The sequence below is a fragment of the Etheostoma spectabile genome, chromosome 15, assembly GCF_008692095.1.
Source record: "Etheostoma spectabile isolate EspeVRDwgs_2016 chromosome 15, UIUC_Espe_1.0, whole genome shotgun sequence".
NCBI lineage: Eukaryota > Metazoa > Chordata > Actinopteri > Perciformes > Percidae > Etheostoma > Etheostoma spectabile.
This window is the reverse complement of record NC_045747.1, coordinates 19,177,750-19,186,500: the sequence shown is the minus strand read 5'-3', so window position 1 is coordinate 19,186,500 and position 8,751 is coordinate 19,177,750. Positions and strand designations below refer to the sequence as shown.

Here is an 8,751-nt window from a genome sequence, read left to right as displayed (position 1 = left end):
GGGGGCATATTACTGTGGCTGAGGCAAATTTAACTGAAATGGAAGGAGAGATGGAAACAGGTTCACCTCTTACACTAATCTGGGCAAACAACACAGTGCCCAGCTTCCTCTGAAGATCCCTAACCAAAAAATGGTTTTCTAAATGACAGAGCTGCCCTGTCTATAGACAGAAGACAGTGAATTAATTAAGATAATGAATTGCACATGTCATATTTGTAATCTTCTCAATCTTTACTTAATGAGGTGGAACTTGTGCAAGGGGTGTGTTTCTGAGCAAAAGTTGTCTTGCTTAAAGATGATAAAAAAAAATATTGAAATGCTCAACATTAAAAAACTGAGCGATACTCAATGCTGAGTGATATTTAATATATGTCATGTATACATTCATGCTTCCCGGTCCTGTGTGGATTCACAGACGGACATGAATGCAAATGAGGCCGAAAAGAAGGAGCTAGAGCAAGACACAGAGCGAGGGACTCAGAAGTATGCATATGTGATAGCAAAAGTGCCCTGATTAGAATTTTGTCATGCCACAATTTACAAATTAAAATGAATTAGATCTTCCATGACCTGACCTCCATTAAAAACACTTCATTGTTGATGAGCCATGATAGCATCTGCTATTGATTGGAGTAGCATCCGTATGGCCAATCCTGTCTCTTCTCAAGGAGGTCATCCAAAGCAATTTAAGCATATTGAGAGATTGATCAGTGCAACAGAGCTGCCACTTGGGCCCACTCAAGGCAAAGAAAAGTCTTAGGTGTGACGCAACCACTCCCCGCTGCTCTGTTGGGGGGGGGGGAGCGTCTCAAATCTAAATGCTAATGGTTTCTTTAAGAGCCTGGCTGCCCTTTAACCACTACAGTCAGACGTGAAAGATGGCTCTCAGTGTTTCGACAGCTCTGTCTTGTTTTGACCCTTCCCCAGTCTCCTCCAAGTCCCCAGTCACCATCCAGACCCCGTTCTCTGGATTCGGCATCCAGTCAGAAGAAGATAACGTTGCACCTGCAGTATTCTGTTTGATATGTTACCAACCTACCTGGTGGCAGACTCATGTTTAGCTCTACCTCAGCCATAGTGGAGCAACAGGATATTACTCTCAGGTCCTTGTTTTTAATACAGTTAGTGTTTTTTTATTGTGCTGAAACACAAATTTGAAAAAAAGAATTGAACCTTACAAACCTTCACATTCACTGAAAAGAATTCATTTTTCCCCCAACATTTCTCTCCTTCTTTTTTTACCCTTCTTGCCTAGGATCCATCCCTTCAATATCTTGAGTGTTGCGGTTGTTGTTTTTTTGTCTTGGTCTGTGCATATTTTTCATTGGATTCAACAGCAAAAAAAAATTACACTGACTTGAATGAAATAATTTCCATAAACACAGTTTTAATTACTCACTGCTTACTTTAACCAAAAGCAAAATGCACCTTACAAACTAAAATCCATTTTTAGATGTATTGAAGGGGTGTTAATAAATGTATCATTGACAAATTCTTTACAAAACTCTTTTTGAACAAGCTTTTTCTCCACTTGTCCTGCCATGTCCTGATCTTTGGCAGATTATAATTTTTACTTTAAACATCATCATCAATCACAAAAGAAAGGTGTCAGACAGGCCCTGTGAGAATATGAAGCCAAATGGAACGGTCACCTGTGTGCCACCTTGCTCTCTGAAGCGTAGCAAAGGTTATATGCCTTTTATTGAACACTATTAAGGACATGCATGAGCAACAATAAGAATTGTTCTGGTACAATCAATGTGTGGATTCAGCTGTATTATGCAATTTGGTAAGATTAAAAAATATGTGGTGGTGAAAGACGTCATTTAAGAGTAGGAAATGACGGGAAAATTCCTTTACCAGCAGATATAAGATTCCTCTGGAGATCATCAGCAGTTTTGTTGCTGAATGTCACGTGTACTGCTTATCTCACTGAGTTGTAGGAACAATTTTTATTTTTATTCTCTTATGCAGATTTTGTATTCTGATCCTACACCCAGCTGTAGATGACTTAACTGCAACAGCTGGCAGTTTTGTATTTGGTGTGACTTCTTCACTTTTACAGAAATCTTAGGCTTGGAGCGGTATAGACAAACGTGCCCCTAGTGGTCAGAGGACGGTAATACTAAAAGATGTGGAGTCATGCACAGCCAGAGAGGGTTCTTGCATGCCATGATTAGGGACTGTGAAAATTTCACCAACGAAACACAAAATTACACAAAATTGACAATTTGCACAGATCATCTAACATTTGCGATCCCACCTTTTCTTCTAACCTCAACCCAAAACTGCATTAAAGGAATACTGTGCTACGGTATCACATGCCTATTGTGTGGGTTTTCTTTTTTTTACAACATTGTGAGCTTCACTATGGTAACAGAGATCAGAAGGCAAAGGTCACGCAAAGCGTTGGTAGAGGTGTCGCTCGGCAAGGGCAGGGTGGGGGCGGGAAAAAAACCTCCACATGGGCCCTTTTCCATACACTGAGCACGCTGATCATCTCTTGTCCTCCAGCAGCTCCCTGCAAGGTTAGTGAGCGTCAATAAGCCTTCCGCAAAGGTTAAGAACATCTATAAGGAAGATATTATACAAACAGTGATCTCTCTGGATCCAGCAGAAGCACAAATAGAGTGGCAGAACGGTCTTTGTTCATTTTCCATCTGAAAGTAAATCACAGGAATGTGCTCCGTTTTCCTGCATGACTGGCTTATGAATTCAATATGAGCCCTCTATACACTTTGAAGCACAGTACTTTGTGAATAAAAACCTGAAAAACAGCATATCAAATGTCATGAACTGTGTACAAAGAACAGGCATTTTTGTATAGATTTTATAATGCAGGGAGCAGATGGACCTCAAGTTTTCATCTGATTTGTAATCATTTATTGTTTAGGGATGGCAATGATGAGGCACAAAAATGGTGGCGATAGCTAAAACTAAAAAATCTGCCTACTCAGAGGAAGCACAATCCAAACTTCTCACACTTAAAGAACCTTGGCTGCCGGGTTATTTGTACAAACAGAGAGGAGGACGAATAATGTCCTCCATCTGAGATTTACTGTCTTGTAAATGTCAGAGTATTAATTAACACATTGTAAGACTATAAATCATATACACTGTGAAGATGATGATGATGATGATTAAATCCTGCACAGTGAAGCCAGAACAGAGAAACACTAACCACCAGTGAACAGTAAAAAACATCCACAGATGTTTCACCTACTGCAAATTCTCATTCAACACGTAGCTTACTGTTCAGAAAGTGCAACTGATTAGCAAACGTGGTATCATAAAGAAGACCACAAAGTAGACAAGGTCTGAGCCAAACAAGCACTTTCTTTCTTTTTCTGGCGGACACCAGCTCTGTTTGGCTCGCTTACTCCTCTCAGTTATGGGAAATGTGGATTAATTATTTTCTCTCCATTATGGGCCACTGTTGCCTCAAGGGGACAGAAGAGGTTTAGAGAAAATGTCACAGATTTGAGTAAGACTGTCCATATTGCTTATACAGTAGAATGCCAGTTAGAGCCCTGGGGCTGTATTACAGAAACTTCCAATCTCAAGTCTTAAGTTAAGATATAGAGTATAAGATAGGACTTTTCCCTCATTTGGCATAACAGAATAACATCTTAACTAACTTTAGGAATCCTATCTTATCTTACTTTGTATGTATGTTAACTAGTCTTTATCAACCACATTTAATTTCTGGGATTGTTTAGGTGCCACCGGAAATTCCAACAGATGTCCCAAATAAAACTCTGGTGGATTTATGAGGACCATGGTTTACTGCGTCTCAGATCTTTGCAGGGTAATTCCAGACAGCTAGCTAGACTATCTGACCAATCTGAGTTTTCTGTTGCACGACTTAAACAACCTTTGAGCGTACACATGTTCCACCAAAACAAGTTCCTTCCTGAGGCTATTTTGCAGCGGCACTGTTGCTGTGTCTGCCCAAGACGATTGGGATTGGTTTAAAGAAATGCCAATAAGCAAGAGAACATTTTCTCCCATCCCGGAATGCTGTGTTGACTAGCCAGATCTTCCTCCGCTGTGGAGGAAGGTCTGGCAATGCTAGACTAGTTACCTAGCAACTGATACTTCTTTTGTCATTGAGACACAACTTTGTAACCCTTGTTTCTCTTAATGAAACATGCAAAAAATGGAGCAAACACAACAACAGGCATTTGTAAGTTGCACCACAACCATAAGAGCCCTGTTTTGCCGGGTCGGCCTCTCCCAAGCTGGTCACAGTTACTTGGCTGATTGCAGCATCATGGCCCGAGGTAGCCTATATCTACAAATGAGTGTTTTGACGTCAAACACATTGTTCAGGTCTACCATAAGCCTCTCAGTGAATATGTTCCGCCAATTGACATTTCGTTGGTTGTCAAGCAGCCATAACGATTAAACAAGTTAGCAAACACTACCTGGTGGAAGAAGGTTAGGACAGTTCTACAGTTCCAAAGTTAGTTTATTTAAGATTTTGGGAAGGTAGGATGCTTGTTTGGTACCTATCCTAAGTTAGGATTAGAACATTGACTTAAATGTGCTGTATTTATATAGCACTTTTCCAGTCTTAGCAACTGCTCAAAGCGCTTTTACATCTACAGGAAACATTCACCATTCACACACATTCATACACTGTGGCCGGGGCTGCCGTACAAGGTGCCACCTGCTCATCAGATAAACATTCATACACATTCACACTCCGATGCGCCAGCACGGGGGGCAACTCGGGGTTCAGTGTCTTGCCCAAGGACACTTCGACAATGACTGCAGGGGCGGGGATTGAACCACCAACCTTCCAATTGGTAGGCAACCTCTCTACCACTGAGCCACAGCCGCCCCTTAGTAACTGTTCATCTGCAATGGCTTTTATTCTTAAATCAGGTGCTAACTGTAATTACCATACCATTACCAAACAATTAAGTTCTGCAAGTTAAGATGTTTCTGTTATACAGCCCCAGGTTCAAGACTTTATCTGTGTTCCTTCATAATCTATATGTCCGTAAGCACTTCTTAGATTGTCTCATTTTAAGGATTTTAAGTCCAAAAAATAATATGTATATTTGTATTTCAAAAGAAAAGATGTGACGTTGTTGGCCTTTATTTTTGACAGGACAGCTAAACACATGAAAGGGGAGAGAGAGAGGGAAATGACATGCAGCAAAGAGTCAGAGTTGAACCCGGGCCCGCTGCGTCGAGGAGTGCACCTCCATATATGGGCACCCACTCTACCACCTGCTATATGGGCAGCTCCCTCACATTTACTTTGTGACCCTTTGTGCGCTTCAGACCTAGCCTGGACACCAGCCAAACTTAGCCCCGACCACAACATTTGAGGTTGGGAAGTTCATATTCTGACTAGAATCTGAGTATGACAACGTCAGGCTACTTCAGACCTTCAGGTCAGGAACCCCTGCCCACAGTATGTCCCCTTTAATGATGTAAAAAAACAACAACTGCAAATGTCAAAATGCCAAAAATAGACAAATGATGTGTAAAATTGGCTTCAAGCAGAGCAAAGCTAAGTAATTCTATGACATCTTCTAACAACCACGTGGAATACAATACATGTTTCACGGTTTTTGCACAGATTACACATTTACATTTACATTTACTGTACTTCAGCTGCACAGACACTGGAGGTAATCCAGGGAAACTTTGTGAGAGGTGACACTTTTTGGTCTCCATATCTTTGTGATGGAACTGTGTGTACCAAAATTAGAGTGCAAATTTGAATCCTACTCTATGCAAGATTTGTGGGTTCTTGGCAGTGAAGGGGGAACACAACAGGATTCTCGTACATATGCTATGCACATCCGTGAGAAGCTCAGCAGGCTGCCAACACCAAAGTGTTCATCACTCTCCACCCACTTCTTCTTATAACACAGAACAGAAAATAAAAAATCCCCACAGTATAGGAGTGAGCCCGACCAATCAGTGTTGAAGATCAAAAAGCAGACGTTCAAGGGGAATGAAATGCCCCCATTGATTGGCCCTGCCGCTTTGGTCCCCTCTGCACAGTCCTCCAATCGATACCTGAGAGATAAGCAGACCATCAGCTACTGATATTGGTGATGTATAACCGCCATGGCTGTGCGGAGATAGAAGACTTCTTGCTTTCTTGGTCAAGACTCACTAGAGCAACCCGGGCCAACAAGCCAAGGGCAGAGCCAGACCAACCAACCAATCAACCCCTCCACCAAGATCCTACTCATGGCACCAAGCCAACAGCTGTTAAACCAAACCGCCATCTCCTACATAATCTGAACCTTCTTCGTTTGATTAGGTGACATCCCACCTGCGTGCTGGCTAATTAGCTGGGGCTAAACCTTTGCAAGGTGAGTGTAAAGCATAACACGGCAACAGGGATAAATTACCTGGAAAAGGAGCCGCTGTTATCGCTCTGTTTGTTTTTCAGAAGACAATGAAATAAATAAATAAAGGAAAGAGGAAAAAAAAGGGTTCCGAGAAAATGAAATGATGGCGTGGCGGTGTTTTGTGAAATTGTGCTGTCAAACGTTTCTCCTTTCTAATTTCCTGGAGCGCAGATGATAGAGCATGTGCGCTGACAGCTGAATCTGATAAACAAAAAAAAAAAGGGAAAAGACAGACTTCTCTTTTTCCACCTCGCGAGCATGTATAAGCGACATTTATAAATATAATAATAAAACAATTAGTCTGTGACAAATGACAATTGACAGATAGTGTGACCTTGTGTTCACTGTACATTTATTCACTACGGTCATTTAGTAAAGTGTCAAGGCTGACAGGCACAGCCATCAATACAAAACACTGAGATTGAGGCCCAGAAGAAAGAAACTCAGTCTAATGTTTATTTACCAGGACAATGTTTGTTTGAAGGGTGCTTACTTTATGGAAGCAGGTCAAAGCTTCTTCAAGCTAACTCGTAGACCAGAAATCTATTACAATTCCTGTAATGTATTGACTTCTCAATGACTGTGGAAGCTGCTACTCTGTTTGGAAAAATACAAAGGTCTCAGAGCAAGCCATCCTCTGTGTGTTTTCTGTGTGTCGGTGTGTCTGTACGTTTGATGGGACCGTCCCAGCACAACTGTCACTTCGCTCCCCTGTTACAGGTGCTCCACACAGGGGAGCTGGCAGCTCTGACGGACGCCTCCTCCTAGGGATTTATGGGAAATGACAGCTCCCGCTAAATAAAGCCGAAGTGGCCGGGGAAGGGAAGACAACGGAAGTTCCAAATCATGAGCGCACAGGGCTGACACTAGCTGAAATTTATTTTCTTCTGCTCTGCCTGGCAATTTAGTTGGAAATGTGCTATTCATACTTTTAGGCCTGGAGAGTGGCAGAAAGACCAAGAGAGAAAAGGAGAGAGAGAGAGAGAGAGCCCCACCCTTAATCTACTTCCTCTGTTTGGGGTAATGGTCTACGGGTTTTTTTCTGCCAGAGAAAATCACATTTCTTACATGGCTGACTCTTGATGAATTATTTCACATTTCACTTACTCACCTTTTTAAAAGTTAATCTACATCAATAACGTTAAAGGGAAATTCCGCAGCTACAAATGAACAGTTCCCCTTATTCAAACTCGAAAGGTGTGGAGCGTTTGGCTGCTTGAAAAGTCCATTTCAAACTTCATCATTTAACCGTTCGACAGCATATCTGAATGCACACGGGCCAGGCCGGCGTTCTGATTTTCTACTTATTTAAATATGGACCATCTTTAATTGAGCAGAAACTGCTGTGGAGAACAGTGCTGAACTAATACTGAGGCTGAAATATCATTACGCTGATGGAAGCCGGGCTCTCTGACTTTTATTGGCAGCTCCAGAGCTAAATGTGTAGTTCAATTCAGAGGCGGCCATAGCTGCAGAGGCAAAGTAATCGACTTTGGGACAAAATGGTGTGGAAAATGACGTGTAGGCCCTTGCCTAAAGCCAACCTGGTGCGGGCAGAAATCTATCAGTCAGGTGCACACCAACATTGGCATTTTCACAAATGTGATTTAGCCGACGATACTGGAGAGCTGATGTGCTGGACCAGTGCTTCTGGTGAAAGAAAACTACTATTTCAAGCCATGCAATCTGCTGCTCCTGCTGCTGAAAATGTCTGTGGATTTGGTTCAGTTTAAACTCTGTCATGTTCAGATAGAACAATGTTTTACATGGGAAACCCTGAAGCGTATCACGGCTTATTTAGGTCAAAGTAACCTGAACCATGCGAGCATTTGACTCTGAATTTTAAATCTCTAACCTTATTCAAGTCATCTCTTTCTCAGCCAACAGTATAAAATCATCCCTTTGTTTTGAGATGAACACAAGATTCACTGCTGTTCCACACTACTGTGCAGGGTATTTTTGGTTTGGTGCTGCCAAAGTTTGGACACAGACAGTTATAATTCTCTTGCATGGAAAGCAGCTTGCTTCTTTTTTTCCCAAACAGACTCCATGGGATACAGACTGGTCCATGCTGTCATGTGGTCTGCTTGCAAAATCACACTATTTTAAAGCAGCTCAAGCTTTAGGAACACCAAAGCCAAATCTACCAGAAATCCAAACGTTAATCATCACAATAAGTCACAATTAAACGGCAATTATGTAAAAGACCTTTTTGCATTGGGAGTGTCTCAACTCTTACAACAGCTTCTGAACCACCGATTCAGAGAGTGTCTCTCCCAGCAGTGAGCCTGGAGGAGCAACAGTCACAACCACAAACACACATACACACAGACACAGACACAGACACACACACACACACACACACACA

At 41.9% G+C, this 8,751-nt stretch overlaps 1 protein-coding gene and 1 long non-coding RNA gene across 4 annotated transcripts in view; one reads left to right on the top strand and one right to left on the bottom strand.

Annotated features, from left to right (window-relative positions):
* LOC116703444 (uncharacterized) overlaps positions 1–5,371 on the top strand; it is a 19,919-nt gene extending 14,548 nt beyond the window's left edge. The window contains exon 3 of the long non-coding RNA XR_004335437.1: positions 5,296–5,371. This is a non-coding gene — a long non-coding RNA (uncharacterized LOC116703444). The remainder of the gene's footprint in view (positions 1–5,295) is intronic.
* Positions 1–8,751, bottom strand: part of rbfox3b (RNA binding fox-1 homolog 3b) — a 456,818-nt gene that overhangs the window by 442,664 nt on the left and 5,403 nt on the right. The gene's annotated exons all lie outside the window — the stretch shown is intronic.